Source organism: Pteropus medius, unplaced genomic scaffold (assembly GCF_902729225.1).
Source record: "Pteropus medius unplaced genomic scaffold, Ma_sr-lr_union100, whole genome shotgun sequence".
Taxonomy (NCBI): Eukaryota; Metazoa; Chordata; class Mammalia; order Chiroptera; family Pteropodidae; genus Pteropus; species Pteropus medius.
In genome coordinates, this window is record NW_024342538.1 from 1,234,725 (window position 1) to 1,259,703 (window position 24,979).

Here is a 24,979-nt window from a genome sequence, read left to right on the forward strand (position 1 = left end):
GTGCTAATATGATCCTAACACTGTCTACGAAAACTTCTTATGTAAAAATTAACTTCACTGATGGTCCCATCTGTGTCTCAATGCTTTTTTCCCAATAAGACCAAACAGGGCAGCAGGCCACATGCTTTGCTTTTGCAAACAAAATGCTAAGGGTGAAATTTTTCTCTTCAGATAAGGGGCTGAAATAATGGCCTCTCTTCTTTTGAAAGTAAAAATGTTGTTTTGCAGATGCTTTCCTACTCCACTGCAAAGAGAGATTTGTACCATCTGCTCATCACATCTGGGTCAAGGGCAGTATGCCTAAAGACGATTGTTTGGTTTCGATGAAAACAAAAAAGGGTTTGTTGGAACGCAATTCTGAAATTGTATAGTGGCAAGTTTGACTTAGGAGCCTTCAGGTGCAAGTATCAGTAGTGCCTCAGTTTGTTCTATTTCTCCAATAACATAAGGATCAACCTGCTCCATGCACAAAAAGGCAGAGTGAACTGTGGTGGGTTTGTAGTCAAATGGAATTGGAGTCAAGACATGATTGTGTCACAGTGACAAAGTTGAAGAATCATAACATAAAAGGATTAGAAAGTTATTCATTTTCACTTCTCTAGTTTACAGGTGATGAAATTAAAACCAATAATAGGAAAGGGACTTGGCCAGCGTTATGTGGAAAGGCTGGAAAGCAGAGTCAAAAATAAAAAGCAGGGTTCATTTCTTTAAACTGCTTGTCTTTCTACAAATCATGTTCTTTCTTTGAGCCTCAAAATCCTTGTTTGTAAATTAACATGAAAGATACCAATTTGAAAGACCTTATTGGGGTTATTGTGATCATCACATGAGAGAGTCTATGTGAAAGACCTTGGGCCAAACACTTCCCATCTCTGGGTCTCAAGTTCAACTACTTTCAAATGCGGAGGTTATAGCAGATGGTTCCTCAGTTATAGTATTTGTTGTTTCTATGGGTTTTGTGAATTGTAAAGTTGTATACGAGTATATTCTACTCCCATATTTCCATATTCCTGAACCAGTTAGTCTCTTCTTGATTCGGTTTACTTTACCAACAGTGAACAAAGTTTTTGAGGTCAGATAGAAACAAAACATCTCTATCCCAAGGGCACTGATGTATTACACATTCCATTAAAGAATGTAATTAAATGAACACATGCAAAAAAGTTCTGCTAAATGACCAAAAACAAAGCTACAATCAAGAAGTAGTGCTCTTTTCAGCCATAGTTTTGTGCCATTTTCTTACACTTCTAATTTTGGTTGAAAGAAATACTTGGTTCTATTTAAGATTCCACTATTTCTGAGCAAATTCTATTACAAAAATGATTCATTTCCTCTCTAAACGATAGTTGATTAAGCTCTCTATTGATGAGGGTTAGAACATACAAAAAAAATAGAGATTCACATAACTGCAATTGTTACCTACCCGGGTGCAAGGCTTAGTTGATGTAGGGAAGTGTGAAGACAGGAAGTTAGAAGGAGATCCTTTTCCAATGTGCTGTATTTGTTTTCCAATATTAAAAAGGGGGTGAGGTGAGAATATTTTTGAGGGTAAGATGAGGGGAAACTCAGAATTGTAACTAAGACCTTTGATGAGTACTTTTAACAGTTTTTAGAAAGGCAATTTAGAGGCATGTATATAGTATTCTATTGCTGATATCTGGAAATAGACTCCTGGTATATCTAATTAACCATTCATCCATCCATTCAATTGTCCAGCTATTCAACAAGTAATCTCGAGTACATACCAGGCATCGTTCTAGGCTTTGGGGGTAAAGCAGTGGACAAATACACAGAAATTCCTATCCTCATGGTTTACTTTGTGTGTGTGTGTAGGGGGGTGATGAGAAGGAGTTAGACAATCAATCAATCAATCAATCAATCAATCAATAAATAAATAAATAAGTATATAACAAGTTAATTGGTGAAAAGGCTATGAAAAATAACGAAGTAAGAAAAGGAGATAAGGAAGACTAGTGGCAGGGGTAAGAGTTGCAATTTCTGCAGAGACTTGCAGGTGAGGGAGTTGTCCATGAAGATATCCAAGGGAAGAGCACCTGGACAGAGGGAGCAACAATTGCAAAGGCCTTGAGGCAGGGGCATGCATGAGGTGTTCAAGGGAGCCAGAACGACTTGAGCGAGGTAGATGAAGAGCAGTAGGGTATGAGACCAGAGAGGTCAGGAAATATGGAAGACTCCTTGGAGCACATAGGCCCTCAAATAAATGTTGACTTTTACTCAGAATGAAATGAGAACCCATCAGGGCTTCCTGGGCACAAATGAATATGATGTGATATATGCCTTAATAGGATCGATGTGGCTGTTTTGTTGAGGACAAATGGAAGAGGAACAAGACTGGAAACAAGGAGATCAGTTAGCAGGCTGTAGACGTTATTCAGGTGAGAAGGGCTGGTGACTCAGATCAGGGTGGTAGAGTAGTAGCAATGACAGCTATGAGAAATGGTTAGATTATGGCTATGTTTCGAATATTGAGCAAATACAAACAGGACTTTATTTCAGACATACTATGTAACACACTAACATTACAATCAATTCTTATGTTTAGGCTAAAGAAATTGGAAACTTTAGAGTGTCATCTTATACTCATATTATAGAGCAGCAGGAATAGCAAATGTGATTGGCTTTTATCCAAAGAAACCCACTCATTCTTAAATTTTAGAAAAAGAATTTGGGAAAAAATCTATTCTATAAATATACTAATGTACTTAAAAATTTTTAAGAGGAGTTATACCTTTGTTTTTTTTTTCCTTTTATATTATTAGTTCAAGTTTATATTTTATTTAGCCAGGTATTGAAGTATGTGCCCTGGGACCACATAGTGTAACTGAAGGGAAAACAACTGTGAGAGGCTTAAAAAATAAAAATCGCACCCAAGATTACTCTACCCATCAAAGCTGTCATTTAGAATCAAAGGACAGATCAAGAGCTTCCCAGACAAGAAAAAGCTAAAAGGAATTCATCAACACCAAACCAGTATTACAAGAACCGTTAAAGGGACTTCTTTAAAAAGAAGGGGGGAAAAAGAGCAAAAATATGAATAATAAAATGGCCATAACTACATATCTATCAACAATTACTTCAAATGTAAGCAGATTAAGTGCTCCAATCAAAAGACAGGGTGACTGAATGGATACGAAAACAAGACCCCTACATCATATGCTACCTACAAGAGACTCACTTCAGATCAAAAGACACACAAAGACTGAAAGTAAAGGGATGGAAAAAGATATTTCATGAAAATGGAAACAAACAAAAAAAGCTGGGAGAGCAATACTTATACCAGACAAAATAGACTTTAAAACAAAGGCTATAAAAAGAGACAAAGAAAGACCCAGTAATCCCACTTCTGGGTATTTATCTGAAGAAATCCAAAACACTACTTTGAAGGGACATGTCCATTGCAGCGTTATTTACAATGACCAAGATATGGAGGTAGCCTGGGTGTCCACTGATAGATGAATGGATAAAGAGGTGGTACACATATACAATGGAATATTACTCAGCCATAAAAAATGAAATCTTGTCATCCGTAACAACATGGATGAACCTAGAGAGTATTGTGTTGAGTAGAGTAAGTAGGAAAAAGAAAGACAAATACCATATGATCTCACTTTTATGTGGAATCTAAAAAACAAAATCATCAAACAAACAAAACAGAAACAAACTCATAGATACAGAGAACATGTTGATGGTTGCCAGATGGGAGGGGGATTGGGGATGGTGGGTTAAAAAGGGGAAGGGTTTAAGCGGTCCAAATTGGTAGTTACAAAACAGTCATGGAGATGTAAAGTACAGCATAAGGAATATAGTCAATAACATTGTAATAACTATGTATGGTGTCAGATGGATATGAGACTTACTGGGGTGATTACTTTGTAAGTTATATAAACGTCTAATCACTATGTTGTACACCTGAAACTAATATAATATTGTATGACAACTGTAATTGAAAAAATTTTAAAAATTATTAAAGATATAAATAAATAAATAATAAAAATGGCAAGAACACACAATGCAAATGAGAAAATAGGTATGGCAACATCCACATATAGCTGTTTCTTTCTAGCTAAAATCAGTTGCATTGCCACAAAGTGAAAGGTGTACAGGGCATGTGAAAATGAGGGAAGACCAAGTGAAGAGATTTATATCCAATACACTTTCATTCCGTTGAGAGGTTGGGTACTATTTAAATATAGTTTGGACATACTGGAGGATTTAAGAAAAGGAATATCAGTAACTCCACAATCTAACTAGGGAAGTAGGGAAAGGGTGGATTAACAAAGGTCATTGGAAAGCTTCTGCTAACCAGCTTTTTTTTTAATTTTAGAAAAAGAATTTGGGAAAAAATCTATTCTATAAATATACTAATGTATATTTGTTCTTTGTTCCTTTATGAGGTTTGACCATATTGTAATGTACCTGGGTTCGAACTGTATATTTAGCCAGTTTTCAATTAAATGTAAATAAAAATAGCCATTAGTATCACTGTGAACATGAATGGCAAATTTATATATACAAATGATTCCTCCCCGCAATATTTTTATTGATTTTGCTATGCAGAGTGACTCCTGGCCCAAGGGATAACTCATGGCTGAAATCTCATTCTTTCTCCATTTTTCCAAGTCCTGGCTCTGGTTATAGGAAAGAAGGGCATCTATAATCCTTTCGGAGAGAGTGGTCCTTTTGTATTTTACACAAAGGGACCTTACGTGCTAGCAGTGGCTTTTTGTGAGCAGTCACCTTTTGGAATAGTGATAGATGAGATGCCTTGAACTTTGGTAAGCATAGAGTGCACTGGGGCAATTGCGAACCGTTCAGATTCTCAGGCCCAGTAACAAACCTTGTAAACTGGTATCTCAGCTGGGTGGGGCCCAGAATTCGTGACTTAAATATTTAATATCCCCGCAGATTCCAATGCTGGTGGCCTGTGAACAATGGTTTGAAAAACACTGTTATAATTGTATTTCAGCAGTGAGAAAATATCTCTAATATCTAAAAACACAGATATGTTCTAATTCTAGTTTTGCTATTAAATGTGTGACCTTGATTAAGTGTGTAGAATGAGGATAATACTTGGTGTGCCTAATTCACAGGCTCATTATAAAATCTGACAAGGAAATATATGTAAGTGGTTCCTAAATCAGGCTTTGCATCAGAATCACCTAGTGCCTATTAAAAATGCAAGTACATGGGCCCAACTTCCAACCCACTGGAGCAGAATTCTTGAAAATGGGTCTCGGTATTTCTTTTAACTCTCTAGCCTATGTTAAAACCTCTGTTTTCTGGATATTGCACACCCTGTTTTACACCCTTGTTTTAATGCTATGCATCATTCAGTGGCTTCCTAAAGAAGAGTAGAGGAGAATTTAAAAATTCTGATTATGAGATTATTCAACCCTTATAATCAATTCTAGGTTGGCCAAATATATAATATAATGTAGGAAATTATCTCCCTTCAGACTTTTTTTCCAGAATTTTTAAAGCATAGTTCTAATGCTTCTTTAAAAAAAAAAATGTGATCTAGATTCCTCCCCTCCAACTCATATTTCTCTCTTTCAAGGAGCTTTTGTGTTTACTCACTTAAATTATTAAATTATATTTCTGGTGTTCTATATTCCTTACTGTTGATCTGAGCTTACACCAGGCATCATTTCATTGTCTGAAGAAATCGTTTAGCATTTCTTGGTGTGCAGGTCTGCTGGTGACAGATTCTTAGTTTTTGTTTATGTAAAAATGTCCTTATTTCACTTTTTTTTTGAAGGATATCATCATTGAATATAGAATTCTGGGTTGACTATTTTCCTTTTAGCTCTTTAAAGATGCCATTCTATTGCTTTGTGGTCTCAATTGTTGCTGAAGGGAAGTCATCAGCTTATTTGTATCTTTGTTCTTCTGTATCTAATTTGTCTTTTTTTTTTTTCGTTGATGAACGATTTCTTTGTCTTTGGTATTTAGCAGATTGACTAAATAAAACTAGGGGCACATGCACGTGTGTGGACCTATATGTTAATCTATCCAGCCAAGGGTTCACTGAGATTTTTCTAATGTTTAAATTGATTATTTTGATCAAATTTGGAAAAAAATATCAGGCATTAATTCTTCAAATACTGTGCAACCCATTCTCCTCCTAGGACACCAAATAAATGTATATTAGATTTTAATATTGTGGTGCAAGATTCCAAAGCTCTATTCATTTTCCTTCAACCTCATATTATCTTGTTTCTTCAGATTAGATAGTTACTCTTGATCCATACTCAAATTCACTGACTCTCTTTTGTCATCTTCAGTCTGCTATCAAATACATCCAGTGGATTTTGCAATTCGTATTGCACTATTCAGTTTTACTTTTTCCATTCAGTCCTTTTCACAGATTTCCATTTTCATCTGTAGAGACTCCCTTTTAAAGGAATTTTCATTCAATTCTTCTGTAATAATTTTCCTTTGAAACTTTAAGGATAACTAAAATATCTACTTTAAAGACTGGACTGCTAAATCTAACATCTGCATCATATGACATATAAAAAGATGCTTAACATTGCTAGCTACTAGGGAAATGCAAATTGAAGTCACAATGAGATACCATCTCACACCTGTTAGAATAGCTATAATCAACAGGACAAGTAATAACAAATGTTGGAGAGGATGTGGAGGAAAAGGAACCCTCACACACTGCTGGTGGGAATGTAAATTGGTACAGCCACTATGGAAAACAGTATGGAGCGTCCTCAAAAACTAAGAATTGATCTACCGTATGACCCAGCAATCCCTCTTCTAAGTATTTACCCCCCAAAAAACTGAAAACATTTATCTGCAAAGATATATGCACCCCGATGTTCATAGCAGCATTATTCACAGTGGCCAATACATGGAAACAACCCAAGTGTCCTTCAATAGATGATTAGATAAAGAAGCTGTGGTACATATATACAGTGGAATATTACTCAGCCATATGAAGAGATGAAATACTGCCATTGGCAACAACATGGACGGACCTCGAGATAATCATGCTAAGTGAATAAGCCAGACATAAAAAGTTGAGAACCATATAATTTCACTCATATGTGGGATATAAAACTGAAAGCAATAAATGAATAAGACAAACAAAAACTCATAGACACAACAGTTTAGTGGTTACCAGAGGGAAGGGAAGGAGGCTGGAAGGTAGATAAAGGTAAAAGATCAAATATATGGTGACAGAAGGAGATTTGCCTTTGGGTAGTGAACACACAATGCAATATATAGATGTTGTATTATAGAATGATATACTTGAAACCTGTATAATTTTATTAACCAATGTCACTCCAATAAATAAAAAATATGTTATCCATTTTAGCGTGTTATGGGGTGATATGTGATCTCTCTGGTCTGGCTGGACTAGAACTCTAATGTCTCCTAGCATTTTAAACTCATAGAGGTTGCTTTTAGGTAAGCCTGGGATAGTTTCATCCTGCATCTGTTAAACCCAAACTTCAGCAGCTAACTCATGGCGGGGGGACCTCGTAACAGACTTCTAGAGCCACTTCTCTGCTCAGCTTTCTCTTCTCCTTTGTAAAGTAATCAATATACATTGCAAACCACAGTGCAGCATGCTGGAGGCCAAGACAGTCACACTGAGCTGATGAGGCAGAGATCAGAGTTCATAGCTGCAGTTGAAATCTAGGTTGAGCAGATAACCTCATGAATGTTTGCCTCCCTCAGAGACTGCAGTTTCTGTTGCCTGTTGTCAAATGTCTGAAAACAATGGCCTCCTAAAGCTTGTCCGCTGTTATTATTGTTATAGTGAAAGAGCTCTTCTCATCGGACTTCTTCATAGCCAGAAGTAACTCAGTAAGCCTTTCATTTTTCTCTTTATCCCTGGTACTCAAAAATTTCATATCATAAATATCTTTTCATTCTTCATTGTGCTGGGCCCTTTAAAGCTGGAAAACCATACTCCTCACTTTTATGAATTTATTTACTTCAGAAATTCTCTCTTTTCTTTAGTCTTTCTTTCTGGAAGTCCTGTTATTCAGATGTTAGACATGCTGAAATGATCTTCTAGATTTTTTTTAATCCTTTGTTATCTCATATTTCTTCATCTCTTTGTTTTAATTTCTGAGAGATTTCTTCACTTTTATATTTTACATTATGTATGGTTATTTAAAAATTTATGCTCTTATATATTTAATTTCTAAAATTTATTATTCTCTTAATATTCCCTTTTTAGAGAAAACTATTATTTTTATAGATGGTATATCTTCTCTTATCTCTGAATATATTAAGGGAATTTTTGCATTAAGTGAATGTTTTCTAGTGTAATATTTTAATTCCTTAGGTGAATTTTTTCATAATGTTTACTATTTTCTTAGCCCCAGGACTTACTACATACATTTTAACATTTCGGAATCTACTTCAAATTTATGTTGACTTAATTCTAGTGAAAAATATTATAACATTATAGCTGCATTCTGTATATAATTATATACCTCTATTCTCTTCCTCCTTTTTGTACTATTAATGATAGCTGTTGATAGATCTATATGTATACAATCCTTAGACTACATTATTTTAATTATTACCTTATATAATTTTATGTAATATAAAGAAACTGAGAGAGGAAAATAGAAAAATCATATAGAGTGTATTATATTAACCATATTTAACATTTCTGGTTCTCTTCATTTATTCCTGTGGATTCGAATTTTCATTTGGTCTAGATTTCTTATTTAAGCACAACTTTGTATTTACCACTTCTCTTGTATTGTTATTATCAAATATATTACTTTTATATATGTTATAGGTCCAACAATATAGTCACATACATATATTTTATATAATTTTAAAAAATCACTTCACGGAAGGAAATATGCATTTATGTTGTCTTTTATACTTATACAATTACCTTTGCCAGTGCTCTTTAAATTTTGTGTGGATTCGAATTTCTGTTTGATGTCACTTGTTTTCAGTCTGAAGAACTTCCTTTAGTACTTTTTGTAAGCCAGATCTGATAGCAAGAAATTCTCTCAGTTTTTGTTTATTTGGAAATGCTGTTATTTCCCCTGTCACTTTTGAAAGATCATTTTTCTGGTTCTAAGATACTTGGTTGAATGTCTCTCTTGGCTCTGTCCTATGGAGCAGGAGTGAGCCAGTGAGCTCTTTTTTGTTCTCAGAGGCCTCTAGGCATCTAGAGTATGTCCAGTCCCATTAGCATTCCAAGACAGGCAAGACAGAAACAAATCCCTCTGGAAGCCCCTAGAAAAGCTGGAATATTGGATGCATGCTCTACTCTTCTCTTTCCCCCTCAAGGAGAGGTTGTCAAGCTGTATCAGCCTCTGTCAGTCATACCACCCACAGGTCTTTCGGAGGAGTAGCACACTGCACAGCTCCCTTTTGTTCTCAGTGGCCTCCAGGCATCTAGAGTATGCCATATCCCATTAGTAGTCTGAGACTGGCGAGACACAAGCCAGTCTATCAGGCAGTTCCCTGAAAAGTCAGAATACTGAACTATGGTCCAATCTTTTCTTTTATTCCTCAAAGAGAATCTGGGAGCTGGGAGGTTCCTCCCAATTATGCGGCATTGTGCCACAGGAGTGACTATGGAGAGAAGGTGCCAGGAATTTTCTTACTGGCTTTGATGAGGCTAGTTTTTCACTTGCCTTGGGTGTAAGAGCCTGTTAAATAATTTCCTGATTTCTCAAAGGAAACTGGTCCATGCATTGTTGTTAAATTGTTGTCTCCGTGGGATGGCAGAGGGTATGGGGCTTCTTATTCTGCCATCTTGTTGTTGTCGTACCAGGATCTGGCTTCTGTGTTGAAAATAGTTAATGGAGGGAAGAAGCAGTTAGGTTAGTTAGGAGCCCATATAATAATTCAAGTGTGAGAGTGTTAGGGAGCTAGTGAGACATGAGTGCCAGGGGAACAAAGGAATATAAGTCCAGCCTAGAGACCGCCCAAAGAACACCCCACTGGTAGTTAAAGAATCTCTCCTGCATCCTGGAAGACAAAGGATGGGAGGGCCATAACCTATAGCTAGTTTAATCTGGCCACAGGCGCATGCACAGAAGGTACTACCCTAAACTGCCCACAACCTCGACCTTATTATACCATCATAATACCATCTTTATGTCTGGAAGTTCATGAATCTAATTATAATAGATCGAACTCTGGGTAAGCACGCGTGCACCAGGCAAACAGTTATATAGCAACAAGTGTCAATTAAAATGACTTTACATGCCAATCACCTAGGAATGCCTTTGAAACTACCCATCAAGGCCCTGATATAATGCAGACCTCCCTCTCCCCTGGAGTTATAGCTCTCTATCTTTCCCTACTGTAACCTGCTCCCCACAGGGTGCATAACCTCTTTTCCACGTGGTTAGCCAGTTTAGGCTTGACTCGTTTTCTACCTCAAAACATGCCTTTAATAAATCATACCTCTCACAATTGTCACCAATTGGAAATTCATTTCTTCATCAGTGATAAGGACCCAGACATGTGTGTTACCAGAACTCTAACAGTAACAAGAGGATGGTTATTTGGATCAACAATAATAGCACTGGAGGGTGTGAGATATGGTAGGACTCTGGGTATATTTTGAAGATAGAATGCACAAGGTTTACTAGTAGATTGGAAGCAGGAATTGTGAAGATATGCCAATGATGATTCAAGAATTTTTGTCCTGAGCAACTGAGTGGATGGAATTGTTTTTTTAATTGAAATGGGGAGAGATTTCAAATGAAACAGATTGCATGAGCCGGGAAGGGAAATAGCAAGATCTTTCTTTGGAGATGCTAATTTAGATTTGCTTATAATGTAAACAATTGGAGAAGTCAAGTGGGCAGTTAGATGTGAGTCAGGAGTTCAGGGGAGAGGAACTACTTGGGTTGTGACTTTAAGAAAACACAAGAATGGAAGCATTATGACAGTATTTTTTCCCATTTCTTTAATTCTGTTATGTTCACTTCCTAGAACAATCCCTGGCTCATATAAGAATTATAAATATTTATTTAATAGACTTTGCATGGTTTCTGTAATGTAGTATAAATTTAAAAAACATATTCAATCCATCATGTTTTTCAGGAGTTCATAGTGACAAATCTCTACCCTTCAATTGTATATTTGGCTTCCTAGAAGTAGATACTTGAAAGAGATACAGTGAAAAGGGGGTGATTACATTGTTTTGGGGTCAACATGTTATGAGGTTATAAAGTTCAGTGAATAATTTTAGCATCGTTTAAAACCTGACTCTGAGAAACCTCCAAAAATGTCATTCCATATATATTTAAAGAAATGACAGCATCCTTACTATAGTTATAAGGCATCAAAGTTTACCAGTTTTAAAAGGCTCATGAAACATGAGTATTATTAGTAAGATACTTTTGAAGAAGACTTTGCTCATTTAGAAATTATTCATTATATTGTTTGTAATTATTTTAAATATGTAAAACAGAAGAGTAATATGTACAGAGACAGATACTTGCTTGGGTGCATAATTATTTAATCAATTAATTAGGTATCTCACCCATTAGCTACTTTGTTAGTTTGAATTTAATTTGGTAAATGAGTTATTTGAATTTTTGAACCAATTCAGGCCTAGTCTCATATATTGAAAACACTAAGATCGGAAGTTCACATTCCAGTGCCTCTCTACAATCCTTCAGCATTTTTCATATCGGATTTGTAATAGAGGGTGTGCTAATCAACATAACAAACTTTAGACATGAGCTTTCACGTGTAAAACTAGAAATAAATAACATTCCAGATACACGAATTCCCTGGAAATATTGTACAAGCCTGGCTGCCTTAACATAAATAGGGTACAAGAAAAAAGTAGGTCCAATAGTTTGTGTTTTTTGTGGTGGCTCCCTCAAAATCTCTATCTTCATGGGATTCTTCTGCCTGATACCACTAAAAGTGAAGTTGAATTCTACACTAGATTTTGCCACATCTGGTTTAAAATTAGATTATTGTCACATATGATTTGAATGAAGCTCTCGTGTAAGATGTTTGTGGAATATCCAAAGGGATAGATAGTCAGGGCGTCATTCAGCTTACAGATAGGTTGAATAAATGTTTGGGGAATTCGCTGTTAAAACGTATAAGTGTGGTAAAATGTAGACTCAAGTTTGCTTGTGTTGTAATACACACTCTGCAGTAAGATTGTAGGGGAAGAGATCTATGACCCTCAATTGGCAAAAGAACATACCAGTTGTGAAAAACCAATTTGGTTTAGATTTATTTGCAACTCTGTTTTTTTTGCACTTTTCATGGCACTTATTTCCCATTTCATGTTACAGGTTTTTAAATTTTTAATTGCCTTATCTGCCTTAGACTGTGAGCTCCTTGGAGGTAGAGACAATGGTTAATTTGTTCACTTTTATGCTTCTCTAGCCTTAGCTCTATGCCTTGAACATAAGAAACACTCAGTGAATACTGATTGAACAAAGTAAACTTGTGAGAATATTAGCTAAGCCAAACTGAATTTGACCCCATACCTTGAATTTAAGAAAATAAATTCATAACTATGATTGAAAGCTGCATAATCTGTTCAAGAAAAATAAGCACATTTCTCTTTAAAAGGTCATTCCTTTTTATTGTTAAGATCTCTGTCACACTAACAAAAAACAAAAACTCAACTTTAAATAGTACCAATTTGCATCTAAATAATAAAAGAAGCACCCTCAGGAAAAAGTAACCTAAGATTTAATTGGTATTACGTGTATTTTAAAGTCTTATGAGATAAATTATTCCAAAGTGGTACATAATTCATCACTTTCATCAGTTTTGAAACTAATCTGCTCCTACATTTTCTATCAGCTTCACTAGATCTAATGTTATTTCTTTCTGAATGTCCAGAACACGAACAAGTCACTTGTTAAACCTTACCCAGTATCTCAAATATTTTAACACATCATCCTACATATACATTTCATTTGGATACAAATTATTTTCTAGAAATAAAAACAAAAGATAAATTGTTCACTACCAAGACAAAAGAGTCCTTTTAAACAGTGGATCTGAAAAGATATAGGTATAACAGAAAACTGAAGCCATTTTTTTTGTGGGGGGTAGCAGAAATCTCAAATTAAGAATACTAGGTGAACATATGTTTATGGAAACTTTTTATTTGCTTTTGCAAATGCACTTTAGACTAAAATTTTTACTTACATTGCTGCTTAGGAAAGCAAACAAACAATACTACGTAGCACCTTAACAGATAATTTTCTGTTTGAAATTTAAAATCAGTTTCTCCAAATTTTATGTTATATGGCTTTTTAAAGCAATATTCTCATTCCTTCTATAGAAAGCATATATATGCAATGTTTTCCTGCATTTTTGTTTTAGAATGTACACACAATAAATAAACTTTGACTGGTTTATCAAACCCATAAAATGGATCTTATCCATAGCTTTTATTAAGGATATTCTTGCCAGTTCAGTGATGTGAAACCATTTATACATGAAAAAAAACCAGAGTCCAGAGCCAGTCTAAAACTTCTATATTACCCAAATATGCCATGAATTGACTATGAAAAAGGTCAGCTGGGTAATCCTATACAAGCTTTGCAGAATGCTTACTCAAAAGAGAACAGTTCTGAAATATAAAACGATTTTTAAGTGGGAAGTTTCAGCAGTTTTTTTGGACTATTAACTACAAATATTTATTGTAACAATTGAACAGAACTACAGGAAACCATTGGCACTGATAGAAAATACTGATTCACTGTTAGGTTACAAAAATTTATATACAGCAAAACTGAATGCTCTTTACATAAAAAAAAAATAGACTACTTAAAAATAAACTTTCAAAAATTCTTGGTAATAACTACCAGAATTAGAAAAGTAAAATTAGCTGTTAGACACTGCCTATTTTAGAACACTGGACTCTAACAGCACCTCGACTGCTGGAAAAAATATATAAGTATGTCATGCAACATAAAAGACCAAGCTACGCTGGACAACTTTTCTATGCAGAAGAGAGCTTCTCCCAATGAAAAAACAGTCAAGATCCAAATGCGCATTTTTAGGCATTAACAATAGAAACAAAAAGAATCCAGATGAAATATTATACTTGATGTTCAATTTTAATAGCATTTTGATAAGGAATGCTTCCTTTCACTTTAAGACATTTCTGCACATGTATGTTTTAAAATTTTAAAATTCAGGAAACGGCCAAGCCACAAGTTAATTCTTAACATGAATATACATAGTTAACCCTATATTATGCAGGCCCTTTTGAAAAGCACTGATGCACCCAACGGTTCTATGTATCTTTTCATAAAGAACAACACAAACTTTATCATCACTAACACCCAATATCTATAGTCACTTAATGTTTCGGAGCACACTGATTTAGAAGGCAAGTTTCTTTCAAAAATGGCTTAAACTCAAGCATTTTTTTCCTGAACATTGAAATTTATATTTCCAGGAAACTAAGAATTAGATAAGAAAAAGTGAAATAAATATCAACTCTAATTTCAATTACTTAAGTATTCAAGTCTATAAAAGTAGGTCTGTGGTTTAATTGTAATTAGGTTTTAGATAGTTGGTATGAAACTGCAAACTCACTCCTCAGACTTTAACCACAGAACCTGGTCCTATCCTGTTTCTAACAAGACCTGAAACCAAAGTTTAAACCCTGGATATACCACTTACAAGTAATACTTGTGAACCTTTAAACTGCTACCCCTGTTCATCCTTTTGGAATTTGGATCAAGAAAGACAGATATGAGCCTTGCCTCCTGTCTTTTTGCCAATAGACTTGCAAATAAAGCTCCTTTATTATTATTTTTTTATTAGTTTCAGGTATATTGATTAGAAATTTCATTAGACATTTATATCGTTTATGAAGTGATCTCCCCGATTATTCTATAACCCATCTGGCTCTACGCATAACCATTACAATACTATTGACTATAAAGCTCCTTTCTTTTCTCAAAGGACAGTGCCAAAGTATGTTGGGCAAGAGACCCTTGTTAGATAACAAGATCACATAAAAATGGTTTAGGATGGTGGTCATTTTCATAAGATAATACTTCTTAATTAAGAAAAACAGTTGTGGAACTAAATTTAATGAAAGATTTTGGGTCTCCTGTTGTAATATAAGTTCTTAAAAATTTAAAGCAAATACTCATTAAGGCAGAGCTGACATTTATCTCCCAAGAAGAATGATGACAAACAAGTCATTTTATTAAAATGAAATCTATTATAAAATTGATTCTGGAAAGCTTGTCTATGCGGCAGAATCCAGCTTCCTCAACAATAAGTGTAGCAGCAAAAAAGATTTCTGATTGGATCAGAAAATTAATGTGTCCTCGATCTAGGAGGGAAAGTCAGCTAAATTAAAGAAAAAAAAAGGTCAATTGTAAGAATCGCATTATTTTTGATGAGCCACGGTTTACTAAATGTCAGCTGTCAGAAATAGAACTTCATACCAATTCCATTTTATTCTCTATTTAGATACATTTATTTGAGAACAGATGGCATACGTAAATTTATGGTCAAATCCCTTGATGCTAGCACATCACAGGTCCCTATTAAGGAGTACGTCATATTCCTATTGCCTATCTTTGTAGCATTGTTCTGGCAATAAATGTGAACATGCCACAAATTCCAAAAGGATGAACAATCATTTCATCAGTGTTGCATTTTAAAATGGTTGACATGAAACCTCTGATATCTGTTCTAAAGAAAAAGATTTACCTACCAGAAGGTTTTTCTAGAAATACACCCCAGCAGCTTGAGATAGACAATGAAGTGTTTGTACTGGTACACTAGTTTGTTTGGTGGAATACACATCTGTACTGCAGGGCAGCTGTCTGATGATTTATCAGAGCTATAAATTCGTTGGCTAAAGTACTCTAGCAAACATTTATGTGTAAGAATTGAGCTGTTATTTTGATCATGACTGGATATCTTGCAGTTCCTGTTCTTCCTCTGCTTTTAGATCCTGGTAAGCCTGCATTTTGCTTGCATCCTTTAAGAAAGCCCTGTTATAAGACAGTATCATGAGGTAGTGGACCAGGGCGATGATGGTGGCACCAGCTCCCACACAGGCCACAATGAAAAGGTGGTAGGACATGTAGAACTCATTTGTATCACAGATGTTCTAGGGAAGAGCCATGTATTTTTCCTGGGAAAGCATTCCAAGGAATGATATACTGCATTGTCAAATATCCACACAGACCTGTTCCACAATTGCTGTCCCGTTGGTCTGGGTGACTCGATGACTTCACAAGTTGACCACATGCTGTAGAATATAAATACAAAGCACAGACAAGCCAAGCCACTCCCAGCACATAGGTGAGGAAGACAAACATTCCAGGGATGCATCGGCCATCGGCCAATTGTTTCAAATACCCTGTACAGTTCTTTCACTTCCCATGTGCTGGAAAGGATGATCCCATACAAGAAAAAAAAGGACATGATTCCATAAATGACATACTGCATTGGTTGTATTACCTCACTCAGCAAGGCATGGTCACTTGTGTTGGTGGAGAAACCTGGATCAAGAATCACCATTGTTACCACAAAAGCCACATGTGCAGAGCCACAGAACAAGGCAACTCTAGAGAAGCAGAGGATAGTGGCCACCAGAGAGGTGTCAAGGACTTTTCTCAGACACCTGATGCAGTATTTGAAGCAGCCCATAGCTGGAAACCAGTGGGAGGTTAGTAGGCTTTGGGCTCTAAGGCTCCCCTGGGACAGGCAGAGCCAATGACACAATTTCAGGGCTGGCAGGATATGCATGGGCTAGGCTCTGGGCAGGCTACACTGGGCTTCTAGGCTAGTGGCTCACTCCTCAATACAGCAGTATTTTCATATAGCCTAACAAAGCATAGATCAAAAGACATAATAGAACTAATAGATGCATAGCTATCCGAAAAAAAGTGGACTCACTGAAAGGGATGAAAATAGAATAAATTAGGCTAGAAATATTTCATTTTATTTTCAAACATTTATTAATTTATTTAAAAAAGAGTGTTCACTTCCTAACAACAATTAGGATGGCTAATTAAAAAAAAAAAAAGAAGAAGAAAATAAGTGTTGGTGAAGACGTGGAAGAATTAGCAGTCTTGTGCACTGTTGGTGGAAACCAAAAATGATTCATCTGCTATGGAAAACAGTATTGTGAGTCCTCGAAAAATAGAAAATATAATTACTAAATAAGCCAGCAATCCAATTATGAGTATATATGCACCAAATTGCAAGCAAGGTCTTTAAAAGCTATTTGTACACCCATGTTCATAGCAGCATTATATTCACAACAGCTAAAGGGTGGATGCAACCCAAGTGTCCTTCCATGGATGAGTAGATAAAATGTGGTATATCCATACAATGGAATATTAATCAGCCTTAAAAAGGAAGGTATGGAATATACATCAACATAATAAAGGACATATATGACAAACCCAGAGCTAACATCATACTTAATTGTGAAAAGCTGAAAGTGTCGTTTTTAAGATCAGGAACAAGACAAAGATTATACTTTCACCACTTTTATTCAACATAATATTGGAAATCCTAGCCACAGCAATCAGACAAGAAAAAAAGGCATCCAAATTGGAAAGGAAGAAGTAACACTGTCGTTATCTGCAGATGACATGATACTATACAGAGAGAATTCTAAAGAATCCACCAAAGATCTATTAGACTAATAAATGAATTCAGTAAAGTAGCAGGATATAAAATTAATGTCCAGAAATCAGTTACATTTTTATACACCAATAACAAATTATCAGAAAAATTAAGAAAACAATCCACCTTACAATTGCATCAAAAACATATCTAGGAACAAATTTAAGCAAAGAGGTAAAAAACCTGTACTCAGAAAATTATAAGACACTGAAGAAAGAAATCGAAAGATAGAAATAAATGGAATCACATACTGTGTTCATAGGTAGGAAGAATTAACATTGTTAAAATGCCCATACTATCCAAAGCAATCTATAGATTCAATGCCATCCCTATCAAAATACCAATGTCATTTCTTTCACAGAACAAGAATAATCATAAAACATATATAGAACCACAAGAAATTCCGAATAGCCACCGCAATCTTGACAAAGAAGAAAAAAGTTCGAAGTATCACACCACATAATATCAAACTATACTACAAGGCTATTGTAATCAAAGCAGCACGGTACTTGTGTAAAAACAAATAGATCAATGGAATGGAATACAGAGCCCAGAAATAAACCCATGCCTATGTGGCCAATTAACCTATGACAAAGGAGGCAAGAATATACAATGGGATAAAGACAGTCTCTTCAATAAATGGTGTTAAAGTTGGGTGGTGAACACACGATGCAATATACACATGATGTATTATTGAATTGTACATATATAATTGAAACATATATAATTTTATTAGCCAATGTCACCCCAATAAATTAAATAAAATAAAAATAAATAAATGGTGTTGGGAAAACTAGATAGACACATACAAAAAATGAAACTGTATCACCTTCTTAAAACATATATAAGAATAAACTCAAAATGGATTAAAGACTTACATGTAAGACCCAAAACCATAAAATCCTAGAAGAAAACATAGGCAATAAGCTCTCTGACATTGTTCTGTTTTTGGATATGTCTCCTCAAGCAAGGGGAACAAAAGAAAAAAATAAACAAATGGGACTATATCAGACTAAAGAGTTTTTGCATGGTGAAGGAAACTATTACAAAGTGAAAAGACAACCTAATGAATGGGAGAAGATATTTGCCAATGATACATCTGATGAGGTGTTAATATCCAAAATATGTAAGAAACACATACAACTTAAAGCCAAAAAAACCCTAACAATTCAATTAAAAATTGGGCAGAAAACCTAAAGAGATATTTCTCCAAAGAGGACATACAGATGGCCAATAAACATGTGAAAAGATGCTCAACATCACTAATCATCAGGGAAATGCCAATTGAAACCACAATGAAATATCACCTCACACCTGTCAGAACGGCTATCAATAAATCAACAAACAACAAGTGTTGTGCGGATGTGGAGAAATAGGAACCTGTGTGCATTGTTGGTGGGATTGCAAATTGATGCAACAACTATGAAAAACAGTATGGAGGTTCCTCAAAAAACTAAGAATAGAATTACCGTAAGATCCAGCAATTCCACTTCTGAGTATTTATCCAAATAAATCCAAAACACTAATTCGAAAAGACATATGTGTCCCTATCTTCATTGAAGCATTATTTACAATAGCCGAGATATGGAAGCAATCTAAGTACCCATCACTAGATGATCAGATAAAGAAGAAGTGGTACATATGTACAATGGAACATTACTTGGCCATAAAAATAAAAGAATGAAATCTTACCACTTGTGACAACAATGGATGGACCTAGAGGGCACTATGCTAATTGAAATAAGTCAGACAGATAAAAAAATACCATATGATTTCACTTATATGTGGAATCTAAAAAAAACAAAATAAACAAGCAAAACAGAAACAAACTCATAGATACAGGGAACATTTTGATGGTTGCCAAATGAGAGGGGTTTGGGGGAATGTGTTAAAAAGGGGAAGGGATTAAGAAGTACAAATTGGTAGTTATAAAATTGTCATGGGGATGTAAAGTACGGTGTAAGGAATATAATCACTAATATTGTAATAACTATGTATAGTGCCAGGTGGGTATTAGACTAATTAGGGGGATCAGTTCGTAAATTATATGTCTAACCACTATGCTGTACATCTGAAACTAATACAATATTGACTGTCAACTGTAATTAAAAATTTAAAAAAAATTAAAAAGGAAGGTTTTAAAATAGCCAAACTTGTAGAAGCAGAAAATAAAATAGTGGTTACCAGGGGTTGAAGGAGGGAGAAAGAAGTGCTGCTATTAAGTTTCAGGTATGCAAAAAGAATAAGTTCTAGACATCTGCTCTACAGCATCCAATCTAAAGTTAACAATATTGTATCGTATACTTAAAATGTTAAGAAGGTATATCTTATGTTAAATATTCTTTGAAACAAGGAAGTCATTCTGACAAATGTTATAACATAGATGAACCTTGAGGACATTCTGCTAATTGAAATAAGCCAGTCATAAAAAGAAATAGTATACGATTCCACGTACATAAGATAAACTCATAGATGCAAAAAGTATAATGGTGGTTGTCAAGGGCCGAGAGAAGGGCAAATGGAGAATTGTTTAGCAAGTGTGGAGTTTAAGTTTTGCAAAATGAAAAGAGTTCTGGAGATCTGTTGCACCATAATGTGAATACACTGAACACTACTGAACCGTACACCAAAAATAGTTAAAGTGGTAAATTTTATGTTATGGGTGTTTTGGCACAATAAAAAATTAAAAATGATTTTTAAAATTATTCTTGAGTGTCCACTATGGGCTGAAAAACCAACTAGACATTGAGGATATTAAGATAAAAAGATATGATTTCGTCCCTTGAGAGTTTTAGTGAGTTGACAGGCAAAGAAACAATAATAATTGTGTATGCATGTGGAAAGTTTGCAGGGCAAAAAACACCTAAATTTATGTGGAGTGGTCACTGACCACAAATAAGAATACAGAGTAACCAAGAAATAGTATAATATTTGAGATTATTTTTTCAAAAGTAGCCGTGTGACCATAAGCAAATTATTAACCTCTCTGAGTCTTAACTTCCTCATCAGTAAATCATGTCAGAGAGTAGTTGTAAGGATTAAATAATATATGTAAAGCTCCTAGCAGAGTTTCTGGCACACAATGTTATATCTACTAGTATTAGTACTGTTGTTTCATTATTTTTACTATTGTTGTTTTACTCTGGCATTAACTTTTCCTCTTGTATTGTTAAATTTTGCTGCTTTCGGCTTGACTTTTACTTTGGCATTTGCTTCTTTCTTACCCCACTTCTTCTGTCCAGTCTTTTCATTTCTCACCTGGGCAATTACAATAGAATTGTCACTATTCTTACTGTTATCTTCCAACCCATCCTTTGGATTGTAGCTAGAGTTGCTTGGGTTTTGAATTTCCTAAAGAAATCAGATCATGTGACTCTAAGAATCTTTAAAGCTTCCTTTACTCACAAAACAACATGCAAATCTCTTGGCATGCGGTTCTGAGCTCTCCTAAGTTGATCCCAACCTATCTTTTCAATCTTTTTTCTGTCACTGTAGTATGTGATTCTCTCCTTTATCCAGCTATTATGGAATGCTCTCATTTCCCGAATATGTAATGCATTTTTGCCATTTTGTGCCTTTATACATAGCCATTTTTTTTGTTGAAATACTATCCTTTACCTTTTCAAATTATTTTCTTTCTTTTTATCCCAGTTCAAACATCACCTCCTGTGCTCATTGTTGAGTAGCAATTTGAACATCAGTGTTCTAGCTTACTCTCTTTAACATTAACTTCTTTTTCCTAAGTAATATAATCTAAACTCCTGAGCTTTGCCTTCTGAACCATTCATGATTTGATTCCCTCTAAGTCCATCTCTAACTGTTCCCTTATAAATATCACTGGCACCAACAAGCTGCTAAGTTTCTTTAATTCTCCTTATATATAAAGCCTTTTAAGCATTCAAGGGCTACCATGATCCTTCAGTGAGAATTCCCTAAAAACTCCACTCCTCTAGATCATATCTGATGTGATTTCTGTAATATCCTCCGTTGGCACCCCCCACTACTCCTTGAACTCTGCTCCGTATATTATTAGTATTTGATTTGTGTTAACCTTCCAGTTAATTGCTTCTCAAGAACAGAAAGAATCAAGTTTCTTTGTATTCTCAGCATCTTGCACTGTCCCCCAGATAACAGACGTTTGTTCAGATTGCTGTTTTAGAAAATGTAGAGCTGAAAGGAATCTTAGGATCCATCTATTCCTGACTCCTCCTTTTACAGAGGAGGAAGGAAACTAGAGTGCAGAATTGGGGAAAGTTCAGCAGGACACAAAAAGGAACTTCGGGTTAAGATCCTTTGGTTGATATATTTCTATTAGGGGATATTTCAGATGCTATTTTAAATTTTATGAGATAGATTGAGAAATATTTGTTGAAAGTATTTTTTCAAAACCTTCCTTGATTTATGTGGAAGCCAAGTTAGTTTTGGATCAAAAAGTCTATTATAGAGAAAAAAAAATGGCATAGATGATAGCGGCTCCATTTGTCCCTCTGGAGACCAAATCAAAGTTGTGACAGAAACAAGGAGCAGCAGCAAGGAAAAATTGCCTGGGATCTTAATTAACAAGAGATACAACTAAGGAGAAATCCAAGAACTTACCCTACAAACGGCAGAAGGTAGTATGGAGCGAGGACGCGGGGCTGCCAAGTCCCAAGCGGCTGAGTGAGATGGTGGCTGTGGCAGCGGCAGACTCCTCTTAAAGGGGCCACGTCCACGAGTGGATTTTTGCACTGATGGACCTGCTCACTCTGAGCACCAGTGCCAACTTGGCTGCACACAGCAGGCATGAGGGACTTACAGGTAGACATTGTCGGAGTGAGGGCCGAGGCGAAACTCACTTGGCACAGAAGTGCCGGCGGGATCCACTGTTCCCTTTTGGGCCCTCCCCTCTCCCAGTGCGCAGACACAGGGCCGCCATAGCTGTGACGTCATCAAACTGGATAACAGAGGTTGCTCCGCCCAGAAGATTCCCTGAAACCCCGCCTCCCCCCAACTCGGGCCCCACCCAAGCCACATGAAGGTGTGTCCTCAGTGAGTCAGATGTGCTTTGCTGAGCAGTGCCTAGACTCACACAGGAGGCAGCTGGCCTCGGTTTCTAGTGTGGCCTTTTGAGGCAACTATAAGCTCAGCACCTGTGGATTGCTTGCTCAATCTTAACACGTGGCCCTGGAGGGGCAGAGGCTTGGGCTAAGTTTGGCCTGCAGCTGAACCCCTCTCACGACTGTGCTACTGGACACCTACTTCACAAATCCACACTAATAAGACCGGGAGACTTAGGAGCTTGGCTTAGTTCATAGAAACAGACATGGAAAGGCAGCCAAAATGGGAAGACTAAGAAGCAGAAACTATATGAGAGAACAGAACGAAGATTCAAATATAATGCAGTCAAGTAATCTAACAGATGCAGAATTCAAAACACTGGTTATAAAGATGCTCAATGAACTTTTGGGAAATGTAGAGAACTCCAACAAAAACATAAAAATGGAAATGGAGATTGTAAGAGGGAACCAGTCTGAAATAGAGAACACATTATCTAAGATGAGAGTATATTAAATGGAATAAACAAAGGAATAAACAAAGTGAATAAAGAAGAGGATCACATGCCCTATCTAGAGGATGGGAAAGCCAAGGACACACAATCAGAATGGCAAGAAAAAAGAGCCCAAGACCATAAAGATGATTTAAGCAGGATATGGGACACTATTAAGGCTCCAAATATTTGTCTGATCGGTGTAAGTGAAGAAAATCAAGATGTTGAACAGCTGTTTGAAGAAATAATGATAGAAAACTTCCCTAACCTGGTGAAGGAAATAGATATAAAACCCCAGGAAGCTCAGAGGATCCCCAAAATCAAAGATCTAAAGAGGCCCACACCAAGACACATCATAATTAAAATGCCAAAGATTAAATACAAAGAAAAAAATTTAAAAGCAGCCAGAGAAAAGCAAATAATTACGTATAAGGGAACACCCATACGGCCGGCAGCTGATTTCTCAAGAGACACTATGCAGGACAGAAGGGCTTGGCAAAAAATATTTGACAGGATGAAGACCCAGGATCTACAACCACGAATAATTTATCTAGCAAAGCTATCATTTAGAGTTGAAGGACAGATAAAGAGCTTCCCGGACAAAAATAAGCTAAAGAAATTTATCACCACCAAGCCAGAATTACAGAAAATGTTGGAGGGACTTCTTTAAGAAGAAAAAGCATGTATTAAAAACAGGAATAAAGAATGGTAAAAACTACATTCCTATCAATAAGTACTTTAAATGGAAAAGATTTAAGTGCTCCAACCAAGGGATGGAGTGGCTAAAAGGATAAGAAAACAAGACCCCTACATATGAAAAGGAAGGGGATGGAAAAAAGTGTTGCTGTGATTAACCTAGAAGCTATTTAAATCAGACAGAGAAAGATAAACACTATGTGATTTCACTTATATGTGGAATTTAAGGAATAAAAAGAACAAACTAATCAAAAACAGACTCACAAATATAGTGGACGATTTGGTGATGGACAGAGGGGAGGGGGTGATATAATGTCGGGGTAAGGGTTAAAAGTGAGTGGCTGTGACGGATGGTCACGGGGATGGGGAACATGGCATAGGGAATGCAGTTAGCATTAATACATTGGCTAGGTAGAGGGTCAGGGGAGGGAGGGAGCAATTACAGGGATCATTTTACTGACTATATAGATGTCTAACCAATGTACTATATACCTGAAACCAATTAAAAATTTTTAAAAAGTCTATTATATGCAACATGATAACATTTATGCAAAAGTACAAAAAACTATATTTTTAAAATAAAAAAGCAACTTTATGTATGTACTTTTCAAAAAAGGGATAAAATGCTAGTGATGATGACTGCAGAACAGCCTAAATGTAATTGACACTGAATTATATACTTTAATATGGTTAAAATGTAAAATTTTGTGTTATATATTTTTACCATAATTTTAAAAAGCGAATAATATAATATAACATTGGGGAGAGGTACATTCCCCCCAATCCTCTTTAAGTCTTATGGTTAAACTAATAATAAAATTGACATAAGACAGGTTAACAGGAAAAAAAAGAAATTTAATATGCACACACATGAGATCATAGATGAGGCTCAGAGCAGGCAGCTTTTTATACCTTTTATATAAAGAAACAATGAATTTAAGAGGTTTGACAGGACAAAGAAACCTGGGGTTTGGGTGCTCCTTAGTGAAGAATCTAAGCAAAGTTTGGACTTGGGTTTTACATTAGTAAAAACAAAGAAAAAAAACAAACAAAAGGTTTGTTTACATATACTTCTTGGCCCTGAATTCGAAACTCTGGTGAGAAGAATGTCAGGGAGGGCAC

General features: G+C 35.7%; 1 long non-coding RNA gene and 1 pseudogene across 1 annotated transcript in view; both read right to left on the reverse strand.

The window, feature by feature from the left end:
* LOC120605443 (uncharacterized) overlaps positions 1 to 22,306 on the reverse strand; it is a 94,325-nt gene extending 72,019 nt beyond the window's left edge. The window contains exon 1 of the long non-coding RNA XR_005653631.1: positions 22,231 to 22,306. This is a non-coding gene — a long non-coding RNA (uncharacterized LOC120605443). The remainder of the gene's footprint in view (positions 1 to 22,230) is intronic.
* On the reverse strand, positions 15,869 to 16,789 carry LOC120605442 (neuronal membrane glycoprotein M6-b-like; annotated as a pseudogene).
* Positions 22,307 to 24,979: the final 2,673 nt, after the last annotated feature.